Genomic DNA, 14,484 nt, shown 5'->3' with positions numbered 1-14,484 from the left:
ATCAGCTTCCTGAGTAGCTAGGATGACAGGCATTGAGCCACCAGCTCCCAGCTCACTGACTGTCTGAGGATGCTGTCAATCCAAGGCTTCCTGGCCCATTTCTCCACCCCGTTTCATTGCTCTGGCCTGACACAGGCTGGAGTTAGGGAGGCGCTGAGGGTCGGTGGAGACTCCATCCTGGCACCCAAAGGCACTGGCAATGGAGACGCTAGGAGAGCAGGGGACCTGCGGCGCAGCCACACTGCGGATGCAAGCCCGCGTGCCGGGCCCTCTCTAGCGGGGTCCCCTGTGGCTCTGTGCAGAATGCACGAAGACCGGGCACCCCCACCCTGACCACCTGAGCTCTGTGCTACATGTACACCCCAGGAGACACAGCATTCCCCCCCCTAACCCCCCGCAGCCCTGCCAGCCTAAGGCTCCAGCGTGTCAGGCTGGGGACAGGGCTCTGGAGACCTCGCTGCAGATCCCCCCAGGGAGTGTGTTGTGTGGGGCCAGAGCCCAGAGCTCAGGACGGGTAGTCAGGCCAGGCCACGTGTGGGCCGTGGCAGGGAGGGGTCTCTGGGGCCACAAGAGCTGCCGGCCCAGGCTGGGTGTGGCGTGGCTGAGGGGCAGGCTCCAGGCCCGGCTCACGGGTCACCCTGACCTCAGAGGCCGGTGGCTGGTGGGAGTCATTCTTTCCAATCCCTTAGGCAGGGCTTGGCTGCTGGCTGGAGCTTCCAGAAGCTTTCCCAGAGGCCACTTTTGCTAGGTTTCACTGCTGGCTCTCTAGGCACAGGTGTGGCACATCCCCGTCCCGTATCTCTACAGTCACTCATAACAGAACAGGCATTCCAGAACATTCCTTCAGGTACCACCCAGCAAGCACAAGGGATGAGAGCTTGAGGCCCAAGTTCAGCCTTCCTGCCAGGCCTCTAGTGACCCTGAGCCGGTCATTTCCCTTGGAGTCCCCTTCCCTAGTGGAATTGGCTGCCACCAACCACAACTTGGGTCTCAATGAAGGACAGCATCTAGCACCGAGGGAGTGACCACAGACACGAGCTCCCTCCCTCCTACCCTTAGGCCTTCCTCCCTCCTACCCCACCGCTGCGCAGGGCCCACCCTCCCTCCTGCTGCCCCTGGGCCCACTCTGTCCCACCCCATCGTGCCTTTGTCCACAGTGCACAAGCTGTATATGCTACCTGCCCATTTGTCACTTGGGAGCCATGGTGGCTACCAGCTCATGTCTCTCAGAATCACAGTGTTTGTGGTAAGCAACCGTCATCTTATTTAATAATGGCTCCCAAGAGCAGGAGGGGGAGCCCATGTTGGAAAGCTGGATGTGACAAGAAGTGACAAGATCCCTCCTTCACATGAAAGAGGACAAGGAAGTGGAGGCGTGGCTCAAGTATACAGGGCCAGCTTGGAGCAAAAAAACAAAAAAGCCAAACAAGAACACCAGAGCTTGGGTTCAAGCCCCAGTACAAACATACCAAAAAGAGAACGGAAAAAAAAAAGAGCAAAACTACAAACCAATTTTGAGAGACAGAGAGGAAACACATTCCTATAACTTTTGTTGCAGTATATGGTCACCAACATTCCTTTTTATCATTAGTCTCTTACTACTTAACCAGTCAGAGGCATGTGCGTGTAGGATGAAGCCTAGCTACGGAGGGCACCACAGTTTTGGGGGTTTGGGACGCCACTTCCAGGAACAAAGAACGGAAGGACAAGCCTCAGTGAAGATGGTGGAGATAGTTGCACAAATTGACTACAACTCCCAGAATTGTGCATTGGGGTTTGAACTCGGGGCTTTGCACTTTGCTAGGCAGGTGCTCTACCACCTGAGCCACGCCCCCAACCAAGCCTTTTGGCTTTTCCCCCCCCTCTTCAGTCATGGGGCTTAAACTCAGGGCCTGGGCACTGACCATGAGCTCTTTTGTTCAAGGCTAGCACTCTAACACTTTGAGCCACACTGCCACTTCTAGTTTTTGAGAGCCTCACTTTCCTGCCCCAGCTGGCTTGGGTCTGCGATTCTCAGATCTCAGCCTCCTAGGTAGCTAGGATGACAGGCGTGAGCTGCTGGCGCCCTTGTTTATTCTTCAAGTAGCTTCTTCCATTTTTACCTGGGCTAGCCATGTTCCTCCGGCTTTCACCTCTGGAGAAGCTGGGATTAAAGACCTGTTCACCACCACACCCTACCTCGAGTTATGCATTTTAAATGAGTGCGTTTGGGGGTTCTATAAAACATATCTAACAAAGTTGTTTAACAAAAGAGCTCCTCCTGGGGCTGCTGTGAGTGTGACGTGGCCAGCTCCCCTACTCCACCCCCGCCCCCAGCTCCCCTGGCTGTGGTCATTCATTCACTCTAAGGAGAGTTGGGCAGGGCAGCCAAGCAGGGAAGGGGAGCTACTGTTTGGGTAATCGGTTCATCTGGATGCTGTAAGTAAATGGCTTAAGTAGCAGGAACCAACACAGGTATCTATGCCAGCCAAGGCGAGCGGCAGAGGCAGGAAGCAGGGCTGCAGGTAGCATAGCCCCTCCCCCCTTTCGGTCCTCCCCTAGGGTCAGAAGAAGGCGGGCATCAAAGCCACAGCCCGTGATTGTGCCAACAGAGCAGGGCCCTCCACCCACAAAGTACCAGGGTCAGCAAGGGCTACCCTCCTGCCAGCTCAAGGACACCAGGCCCTGGCTGTGTGGGTGCGTGGGGATGGGTTACAGACCCTGGAGTCAGGGCTGTCTGGGTTCAAATCCCAGCTAGACCACCGTGTGGCTATTTTACAACAATAAGTCTTATCCCCCAAATTGGCCATCACAATGTCTCAGCCTGTCATTCATAAATCCAGCAAGGCGTGGGGCATTCTGGGACCCTCCCCATCCTAACCAATCCCCAGCATGCCAGTACAGGCACACAGTGGGACTGGAGGGTGGGGAGAGACAGACAGGACAGAAACATTCTGGCAGGACCACGGACTGTAATACTTCACAGGTCTTGTTTTTGGTTCTGGCCTGGGGCTAGCCTCAGACCGCAGTTCTTCTAGTGATGCATTCTAGGTAGCTGGGATGATAAAGTAAAACACCTGCTCAGCTTCTTTGTTGTGGCAGTGGAGGGGGGCAGCGGTCTCATTTTTGCCTGAGCTGCCTTGAACTGCAATCCTCCCAACTCTACCTCCCGAGTGGCCGGGTTTACAAGCTTGCGCCACTGCGTCTGGCCTTGTAATAGGGAGAGCACACCGACAGCTGTTTTAGGAGATCCGTGGCGCAGGGGTTGGGCTTTGCCAGACTGTTCTCAGCCATTCGTCTCCACAGCACCTAGCAGGGGCACCCAGTCCAGAGTTAGACGCATGCAACATGACGCGCAGCTGTTTATATCATATCCTAATTCAGGTAACACGAGCTACTGGCCAGCACTGATTCCAAACGCACCCTCCAAATAAGCCAGAACGTGCAGCCCCACCTCTAGCCCTTCACAAGCAAGGAGGATGAGAAGGATCCCAGAGAACCCCTCGCCAAGGGCCTGGTTCTTGCCACACCGTGTCCCCGCGATCAGCTTCCACCTGCAGCCCACAGAGGAAAAGGAATCTGGATGGCTGGGTGTTGAATCCAATCATCCATTTGCTGTGTGACCTTAGGCATGGCTCTCAACCTCTCTGACTTCCACTCAAGACGGGAGCAGGGAGCCCAGGGTGCTCAGCAGGTCCCCACCCCCCTGGGAATGGGGTGGGGGGAGAAGCAGGGATCTGCCCACTGCCTGTGGCTCGGCTCTTCTCTGCCAGTGAAGAATTCAAACCCATCCAATGAAATCAGGAACCTGAGCTGAGCAGAGGCCCAGATGCCGTGCCAAGCACTGGGCAGGCTCAGGTTACGGAAAACAAGTGGAAACCACAGGCCCGCTGGCCTCCGAGTGGAACGCATTTGGGAGGCAGAGAGCCGCCACCATAAAACGGGCCTCGGCCCCGGAGGTAGCGCCGCCCCGGCCAAGCCACTGTCCCGGTGGCTGGGATGGAGAATCCACCTCCAGACCTGGAAGCAGGACACTGTGTGACCTGGGGCCCGTCACCTCCCTTCTCTGAGCTTCAGCTACCATACGTCCCAGAGGTGGCTCTACAGAGGGTTTAGCACCTAAGCAGCCCCCCACCCCCACTCCAATATGAGAGACAGGGGGAGCAGTATTGGGGAGCAGCCCTGAGCACATTGCTAACTTGATTTTACTGTGTGTGTGTGTGCACACAAGCACACCAGTCCTGCGGCTTGAACTTCTTGCTCAAGGCTAGCTCTCTGTCACTTGAGCTACAGCGCCACTTCCAGCCTTTTGGTGGTACTTGGAGATAAGAGTCTCGTGGACTTTCCTGCCTGGGCTGGCTTCGAACTGCAATACTCAGAACTCAGTCTCCTTGAATAGCTAGGATTACAGGCATGAGCCAACACCTGGCTGCTATTATCTTCTTGTGTGTGTGGTGCTAGGGTTGGAACCAAGGGCCTCACACTAGCCAAGCGAGTGATCTACTACTGAGCTACACCTGCCGCTCCTGGGGTCATTATCCAACTCTCACATGGAGCCAGGTTCAGGTCTGAACAGGGAAATGAGATCTCTTCCAGGAGAGAGGCGGGAGACAGATGAATGTTCCATACCACGCTGCCAATGAACCTGGCATACAGCAGGTGCTGGGGAAATGCTGGGCATTTCCATGACACGCAGACCCGGGTCACACGGCTTGCTAGGGGGCCTACACAGCTTCCTGATAGTGCTGGCTCCTGGCAATGCCTCCGAGTCATCCATCCACACACAGGCCCAGCGTTCTGTGTGCCTTGCAGGGGCAACCAACTCCCCCTCCCTCCCTCCCCACCAAGACAGAGAAGTCTCAGTTCAGCCCGATGATAGCACATGGACAGAGCCTACTCAGCAAAGCCCCCAGAAGCCCAGCTTAGCTGGAAATTGGAGTCCCAAGGCCAGGTGTCAGATCCCCCTGGATCCAGCGAAGATGGGAGTCCCAGCACAGAATGGATGCTGGGGTGCCAAGGCCCAGGCCCTGCTCTGAGCACCTCCCATGGGCCTGGCCCCTCCAATGGGGCCACAAGCAGAGACAAAGGGGCCCAGGAAAGCAAGCATGCCCTGGACAGGTTACCACATTTCCGACTGAGTGACACAGACAGACTAACGGAGGCCATCGAAACGTGCCCCACCCTCCCTGTTTACCGCCTGGGCCCAGAGTTCTGCTCAGGGACGCCCAGCAGCCTAGGGAGGTAAACAGGAACACAATTTGACCTTGGAGAAAACCCAAGGTCAAAGAGCTCCCAGAACTTCTCCAAAGTCACACAGTCCCAAACTCTCCATCCTTGTCACTTCAGACTCCCTAGGGCTGATTACAGGAGTATATACCACCACTCTAGGCTAACATTTGCACAACATCAGAGCTTCTCACCACCCCTAACTGAGCAGGAAACTACGGTGGAAACACCCGAATGGCACACGGCAGAGCCAGCACAACACTGACGCCAACAGTAACTTGCACTCAGTTCCCATCACCGCTGAACCAAGCTCCAAAAAACTCCACAAGTTAAAATAGAAAATCACTTGCTTACAGTTCTGTGGTAGGAAGTCTGGTCTAGGTGTTCCTGTGGTCTTCCTGGAGGCTCCAAGCGGGAACACGGCATCTTGGCTTTTCCAGACACGGCCTGCTGGCCCCAGAGCTCTGTCTTCCTTCCGGCTCTACTTCATTCAGTGGGGTTCTTCTTCCTCTTTCACGCCTGGGCCTTCTTATAAGGCCCCTCGTGATCTAATCATTGGGCACAACTGGGTAATCCTATGACACCAGCCAAGTCCCTTCTACCACGTAAACAAGCATAGCTGCAGGTTGGAAGGATTGGCAGCTCTACACTGTACTATCGACACCCCAGGTGCTAGGTGTAGCCCACGTGCCCTGTGCTTTTGCACTTCTCACACTCAGATATATCCACACAAGTCACCTGGCTATCTTGTTAGAATACAGGCTCCCATTCGGGTCTGGCTTTCTAACAAGCACCCAGGTGATGCCAATAATAGTGATCCAGAGCCATTTTGAACAGCAAGGAACTAGAAGGAGACGGGGAAATGCTTTTAGGCAAAAGACTCCACAGGAAAGATTTCTGCCTTGCAGGCCTTACCAGTAGTCTCTGATCACTTAACTCAGCCCCAATGTATAGCAAAAAGCCCCAAAGAAAGAGTGTGAGCTCATTTATAAGGCTGAATTTTGAGTTGCAGGTAATCTGCCCAGGTCTAGAACTCCTGTTATTATTTTGACTATCCTTGACCATTTAAAAATGTAAGAACTGGGCAAAGACCATGGTTTAAGTGGAAGAGCGCCTGCCTAGAAAGTGTGAGTTTCTGAGTTCAATCCTCAGTACCACTGTATCCCGCCCCTCCTCCCCCAATAAAGCAAAACCCACTTTGAGTTCACAGTCCAGGCCAAACCAGTCCCTCAAATCTAGCCCTGGAACCCCAGCTTGTGGGCCCCTGTTCCAATACAGCTGTACAGAACATTCCTCTTCTACTTGTGCTACTTGCCATCCCTTTCTTTTAGAATGGGGCCTAGTATCAGCAGCAGATCAAACGTATTGGTTGAATGAAAGCAAATCATCTCAGCCTTTGAAACTGTGTCACCAAGGGGGTGATGGACTCTTTCATAGAGGAGGAGTTTAAGAGAATACTTTCTCTGGATTCACTGATGGGAAAACAAGCCTAAAAATGTGCTGTAGCAGGACTCAGAGAAGGAAAAAACCACTCTGGTGTTGCTGAGCAGCCTGAGGCTCTGCCCCTAAACAACCAGAAGCCCCACCCCTAAGCAGTGTTACACTACCTCCAAGTGGCTACAGGCCACGCCCCAATGTCCTGAGGCCACGCCCCTAAGGACCAGTAGGGTACCCCCCCCCCAAGCCATCCAAGACCCAGCACCAAGCATCCCTTCCTAACCTGGCTGCATTCTCACTTAGTTCCCTCCAGAAAGCTCAGGTCTGGGGCCCTCCAAGGCAGCACACCTCTAACCAGGTTAGAGCTCTCATTGGCAATGAAAAGTAAGAGTAAATTCAAAAGTAAGAGTAAATTCTCCTCTTTGTTTATTGGGAACACAGAAACCACGGCACAACTAACCTGAGCAACCAGATACCAGCTCTACTGGATGGGTGGAGGTCAGAGGATGCTGGCAAAGCTGTTTCTAGTCAGCAGGTCAGGGCCTGAGCAAGCTGATTCCCTTCAGGGGCCAGTGTTCGATTATAAACACCACAGGCGCCAAATTGCCCCTCGTGCTATTAAGGACAGCTATCTAGTTTCATGACTTTTTTTTGTTTTTGGCTGGTCCTGAGGCTTGAACTCGGGGCCTGAGTTCTGTCCCTGAACCTCTCTGTGCTCAAGGTTAGTGCTCTACCGTGTGAGCCACAGCACCACTTCTGGCTTTTTCTGACTAGTTTATTGGAGATAAGAATCTCATGAACTTTCCTGCCTGGGCCTGGCTTCGAACTATGATGCTCACATTTCAGCCTCCTGAATAGCTCAGATTATAGGTATGAGCCCCCGGTGGCCGGCATTTCATGACGTCTAAAAGCCATCGGTGACCAAGACAATTCCTAAGAGACCCACTGGGACCTGAAAGTCAGGAGAGAACTAACTGCCCACCCCAGGACCATTGCCCGTGCTGTCTCTGATTTGTTAGCTCCTCCTGTGACTTCCCTATAGCATGCTGCCCTTCCCTGGTCACACTGCACTGTCACATTTACTTAACTAACTGATCAATATCTGTGTATTTGTTTATTGGTTTCCTGCCTAACCAATGACCATAAAAATTACCCTAAACTTGGGTGCCTGGAAGTCACAGATTTCTCTGGAGTTCCCTTGGCAGAGCTGGCTTCTCATCAGGTGCTGGGTGACAGCCCGGTGCGCCCCGTCTCAGGTGCTGGGGTCTGCTGGCAGTCCTTGGCTCTCCCCGGAATGAGATCATAGATTGCCACAATGTCTGCGCACTGACACGTGGCCTTTCCTTCTGCATCCTGCGTCTCCCTCCTCCCTCTGTGTTCTCTTACAAGGACACCTGGATAATCTTCAGATCCTTAATTCCAATCACATCTGCAAAGTCCCTGTTTCCTAATAATGATGCGCCCACAGCTGGCTGGAGGCAGGACTTGAATGTATCTTTGTGAGGGGGGCTGATGTTTGATCCTCCCGAATTAGCAGGCTAGAGAGCAGTTCACCCTCTCCTGTCACGCCCTGCCCCCCCCCCCCCCACCCGCAACCTGCTACGCTACGCACTCAGTATGACAAGCTTTGCCCATTTTGCCTGAGGGATAGCTAGTTCAGAAAAGTTGGGGGAATACCCAAGATCAGATGGAGCCAGGATCTGGACCTCCTTGCCGTTCTGCTGAACTTTTCACTAAACTGGACCGGAAGCTGGCACAGCCCACCAGCCCTGCCCCTCCCGTGGTGAGCCAGAGTCTTCGGATGCGCACACACTGGAAAAAGCCAGGCTGGGCTGGAAGTGTTAAACCACCTGCCGCCAGTCCACTGTCCTGGTGCTAGGATCAGTTACTTTGGCTCAGAAGTTCCAAGGCTATTCCATGAGGTCTGAAAAGATGAGTACAGGTCACAAAAACCCACTGGTGAAAGCGTGACGCTGATGGCTTGTGCCTGCCTGTAACCCAAGCTGCTCAGAAACCTGAGATCTGAGCATCAGAGTTTGAAGCCAGCCTGCGCAGGAAAGTCTGTGAGACTCTTATCTCCAATTAAAGCCAGAAGTGGAGCTGGGGCTCAAGTGGAGCTCCAGCCTAGAGTAAAAAACTCAGGGACAATGCTCTGGCCCTGAGTTCAAGCACCAGTACAAGCCGAAAAGAAAGAAATGCGTTGATGGTGTTTCCTGTGGAGGACACCACGGTCAGCAAAAAGAGGCCCATTGTGAGCAAGCGGTCAACTCCTGTATTTCAAGCCTACTGAGCGCCCAGTAGAGAAACTCAGGCAGAATGTGGTGTTAAGAAAAATGATCACCCAAGGGCCAGTTCTCCAATGCTGTCACCAAGCTCGACAAGAACCAAGGTGGCCACTTGCTCAGCCCCTGGCTTCTGGTCTTCATGAAGTATGAGATGTCTCCTTCACATGCTTTTCCCACCTGAAGCGCCCCCACCCCATGCACCCTACACGCTGCTGCTTGCCCAGCTTGCTTCCCCCGATAAGACAGGTGCTCAAACTGTGCCAGTGTCTTACAACCACTTTGTTTTTTTTTTCTTTTTGGGTCCGGTTGTGGGGCCTGAACTCTGGGCCTGGGCGCTGTCCCTCAGCTCTTCACCTCAAGGCTGGCGCTCTACCACTTGAGCCACAGCACCACTTGCGGCTTTTTTCTTTTTGCTTATGTGGTGCTGAGGAATCGAACCCAGGGCCTCAGGCATGCAAGGCAAGCGCTCTACCACTGAGCCAACTTCCCAGCCCCTTACAACCACTTTGTAAAGTCAGTGCTCTGTCTTCTTTCCACATCCCTCCAGGGCCAGATGCTGGAGACACCTGGGAAAGAGGTCCTGGGCTTGGTATTTCATTAAAAACCACTTCCCAGAGTGTGACAGCTTAGTAACAGAAGACTAAGCATATGGCTAGCCAGAAAACCACTGTATTTGTTAGCGAGTGCTGGGTAACAAATGAGACCAATAATGTAGCAACAGAAAAACATATGCTAATTTTCTCACCATTTTTGTGGGTCAGTTCTATGGCTCCTTTGGCTCAGATCTTGCAGTTAAGATGTCCTCTAGGTCTGCTGTTGTCTAAGGAGTCCAGTGGGGGAGGACCTTCTTCCATTAGGTGGTTGACTGAGGGCCTCTAGACCTTGGTAGCTATTCACTAGGCCTATGTTCCATGCCGTGTGGATCTGATAGGGGTGAGTGGGGGAATCTGGCAGCTTATAACATGGCAGCCTCCTTCCCCCAGAGCAAGAGAGGGCACCCAAGCTAAAAACCTACCTTCTCTTTGCAAACTAATCTCAGAAATGTCATCCTATTATTTTGTCATTTTTCTCTTGGTTAGATTGGCCCACATTCAAGGGTGTGTTGTCACTTCACAAGAAGTGAAACCCAGGAAGCAGTGATAATTGGTGGAGGCCATCCTAGAGGCTCCTTATCTCAGCCTCCTTTTCCAGACTCCCTTGCAGCTAGATGTGACCATGAGACTTAAGTTGTAGCCAATAAACTATAAGCAGAAGTATTGGGCTGCACTTTTGTGAAAGGATTTTAAAAGATGAGATACAATGTTGTTGTTCTCCTTCTCCTTGAGCTCTTCAGCTCAAGGCAAGCACTCTTGAGCCACAGCACCATGTCCTGTTTTCTGGTGGTTTATTGGAGATAAGAATCTCACAGACTTTTCTTCTTCTTCTTTCCTCCTCCTCCTCCTCCTCCCATCTCACAGACTTTTCTTCTTCTTCTTTCTTCCTCTCCCCCCCCCCTCCTCCTTTTTTTTACTGAGGAACATAATGGTTGGAGCTGTGGCAGCCACCTGTGACCATGAGGTGATCTTGGAATGGAAGTTAGTTCCAGAAGGCTGACTTCAGATTGCCTACTTTGGCAGTCATATATGAGTTTTAAACCATCATATTCAGAGTTCTGTTTACAGCTGACACTCACTGAACACATGGGAGTATAATTACCCCATATACAGAGAAGAAAACTCTAAGGTTTATAGCTACCTAGAATTTATCCAAGGTCAAAAGCAAGTCAGTGTGTGAGGCACTGCTTCCAGAGAGATCTTGAGTATGCATGCATGTATGCATGCCTATGGCTGTGCTTGTGTGGCTGGTCATCGGGATCTGCTGGTCACATTCCACACAGTTCTATGGGATGTCGAACAGAATGAATGAATGACACTATGATGGCAGCCTGGCAAACAAATGGTCCCATTTCTAGGACACGATGCAGACCACAGCTGCCACTTAACCATGCTGTCTAGCCACAGGCCCTTCTGTTGCACACAGTGGCCTGTTTTCTTAGTCATGTCACCTCTGTGGAAGGAACGGGAATTGAGCTTTGGCCTGTGTGTCACCTCCTGGCTGGTGCAGGGAAGGTCCCTTTGTGTTTCCAAGATACGAAAGCTACAAACCTATCTTTCTGCTCTGCGTCCCTCTGGCCATGGTAGTAAAGTCATGGTGTTGCTCGAGCTGTTCTGAGGTTCAGTGGCTTTTCTCCTCCCTCTCTTTCTAGTGTTGGGAAGCAGAGAAGAGGGGCCGAAGTTCCTAGAGTCTCAGCTGGAACTGTGTTCCCCCTGTTTGCTTGCAGAAGTGAGCTGTTGCTCAGCAAATTAGTCTATTTTTCTGCAGCAGAGCTGGCCGCCCCATGCCAAGGTTTCTTGCCGCAAATAGAACGTCTGGAAGGATCTTCTGGTTTCCTCCGGCCTTGCAGCTTCACATTCCATCCGACTTCCTTCCCCAGCCCCAAAAGGAAATGGCTGGACCGTCTTCTGTTCCATTGCTGTGACTGGCACCCCTGGAGACCCTCTTGAAGGGAGGGGGAGAGAGGGTTCCATGGGCGGCAGCAGCTCTGCCCCACCCTTCAGCTCTGGCCTCTGGCACAGCTCTCCACCACCAGCCACCAAGAAGAGCCAGTGTGCCAGGCTACATCCCAGCCACGGCAACGAGAGGCCCATCCAGAGTGAAATGCCCAAATAAAATACCCGAAGTTGCCATTGTTGCCCCTGTCCCCTCATTTTCAAATGGCTCTGGCCTCCATCTGTCACTGGAGACAGGACCTGGGAGTCTATCACCTAAATGTCTTAGGCAGGGTGACATTTGACTGAGACGCGGGCAGGGGCATCTGGTGGAGACACATCTAAAACCAATTCATTCCTTAGCACTGAAAACAGGTGGAAGAAGAAAAGGATCGTTCGGTAGTTGGCCAGGGATGCGCCAAGCCTACAAGAGCCACCAGTGGTTTGTAGGGGTGCACAGTTAAAAGATGCCAAGTTTTTGGAGACACTCCCAGCTCCCATGTTATGTGAGTGCAGGAGGGAAGGCCATGCAGAGCCCAGACCTGGCACTTGGGCGGGGGTTGCTCTCAGCATTGCCCTTTTGCAAGCTGTGTCCCTCTGGATGTTTCTGAGCTGCTTTAGGCTTTCACCTTCCCTCCTGGGGGAAGGAAGGAGGTGAGAAGACCGTGAACCTCTCAGTCTGAATGCCAACGCTATGCAAGCACCAGTCCTCTGACCCAAGAGAAAGAGCGACATTTTTCCCCCCTGGCCCAAGTTATCCAAAGCAAAGATGTTATTCATTTCCAAGATGGTGACTCTTCGCATTAACAAGGGGTGCAGGGACATTTCCCTTGGATTGTTGCCCGGCCCACACACATTTGGGCACAAACAAGGACGGGTTGTTTCCTGAGCTTCCCAAACCTGCCTGTGCACCAGAATCCCCCGGGGGTGTGTTCGCAGATGGCTGGGCTCCAGCCCCGGGGCCTGGCACGTGCTTCTGACTAGGGCTCACCTGCTGCTGGTGGTGCCAGGCTCCAAGCTCACTCTGGAAACAAGGAGCTTCAAAGATGGGGGTAAGGGGATGGGGTGGAGGTGGAGGGTGGGGCTGTTTGGAGCCTCTCTGCCCAGCTCTTCTCTGGCTTTTAAATCTTTGATTTTGTTGTTGTGATTGTTGTTTGAGACACAGCGTCTTTACATAGCCCCGAACTCAACAACATCCTGCCTCAGCTTCCTCAATGCTGAGAGTACAGGTGTGCACTACCATGCCCAACTGATTTTAACTGTACTTGTTTATAGGAAATAGTGGGATGTTCAAGGTAGACAATGATCAAATCAGTTAATTGGCATTTCCATCTTCATTCCCTTGATCTGTAAACCTTGGATGGAGCTCTCTCAGCTCTACCCACGGTATGTAAGGAGTGGAGGCCAGCCATCCTCTGGCGCTGTGAACACTGGGACTTCTCTGTAACTGAACTGATGAGCTGGCTCCCCAGGTGGGTGACCTGCATGCTGTGACTCAGGACTCGTCCTCTCGGAGGTGTTTAGGAAAGGAACCTGGCTAAGCATTTCCAGCACCCAATGCTGTAATCCACCTCCAGAGGCCATCCCCTAGGACTTCATGGTTGCCCACAGCATCAAGAAAGGGTTGTGTGGCTGGGCGCCGGTAGCTCACACCTGTAATCCTAGCTACTCAGGAGGCTGAGATCTGAGAATCACGGTTCAAAGCCAGCCCGGGCAGGAAAGTCCGTGAAACTCTTATCTCCAATAAACACTCAGAAAACCAGAAGTGGCGCTGTGGCTCAAGTGGTAGAGCCCTCGCCTTGAGCTGAAGAGCTGAGGGACAGCTCCCAGGCCCAGAGTTCAAACCCCATAACCGAGAAAAAGAAAAAGAAAGAAAGAAAGAGAGAGAGGGAGGGAGGGGGGAGGGAGGGAGGGAGGGAGGGAGGGAGGGTTGTGTGTATTTGGGTGGTCCTGGATTCCTGACAGCTGCTGGTGGAGGGAGAAAAAGAAAAAGTGGGGGATGGGGGGAGCATATGGCCCCAACCTAGTACCTCAATTCTAGATATGTACAGTCATCTGGGCATATGACATGCCCAGCACTTGGGAGGCTCAGGAAGGAGGATTGTGATTCAAGGTCAGACTGAGCTACATGTAAGCTCCTTAGGGAGATACTATCTGAAAAAACAGCAAAAAGTAATATATAAAAAAAATCTGGGGCTGGGAAGTTGGCTCAGTGGTAGAGCGCTTGCCTTGCATCCTCGAGGCCCTGGGTTCGATTCCTCAGCACCACAGAAGCAAAAAGAAAAAAGCCGGAAGTGGCGCTGTGGCTCAAGTGGTAGAGCGCTAGCCTTGAGCTGAAGAGCTGAGGGACAGCGCCCAGGCCCAGAGTTCAGGCCCCACGACCGGACCCAAAAAAAAAAAAAAAAAAAAATCTGGAACCAGGTGCCAGTGGCTCACGCCTGTAATCCTAGCTACTCCGGAGGCTGAGATCTGAGGATCACAGCTCAAAGCCAGCCCAGGGCAGGAACTTCTGTGAGACTCTTATCTCTAATTAACCACTAGAAAACCAAAGTGGTGCTGTGGCTCAAGTGGTAGAGTGCTCACCTTGAGCTGAAGAGCTCAGGGATGGTGCCTAGGGCCAGAGTTCAAGCCACACAACTGACAATCAACAAAAAACATAACGGAACAAAAATGTAATACACGCTTGTATGAGCCTCAAATACAATGGGCCACAGGCATAAAGTTTTCCTTCAAATGGGAATAATTTGCTTCAGTGAAGTATGAAGGGCTCAGAGCAGAGTAAGCCCCAACACACAGTTCCCATGAGGATACAGTAAAAATACACAGGGGAGTGGAGCAGTAAGTGTATTTTCAGCTGGGTAAGGTTGCACATACCTGTAATCCCAGTTCTCAAGATGCTGAGGCAGGAAGATTCCGAGTCTGGAGGCCAGCCTGAGCCACACACTGAGACATTGTCTCTTAAACCAACTTACGTACCTAACCAAAGTCTAAAACAAGACAAAACCCCTTATACATTCCGAAAGCAAGGA

The sequence above is a fragment of the Dipodomys spectabilis genome, unplaced genomic scaffold (assembly GCF_019054845.1).
Source record: "Dipodomys spectabilis isolate Male_0828 unplaced genomic scaffold, ASM1905484v1 ptg000231l, whole genome shotgun sequence".
Classification (NCBI taxonomy): Eukaryota; Metazoa; Chordata; class Mammalia; order Rodentia; family Heteromyidae; genus Dipodomys; species Dipodomys spectabilis.
The sequence above is the reverse complement of the archived record's forward strand: the minus strand, read 5'-3'. Positions refer to the sequence as shown.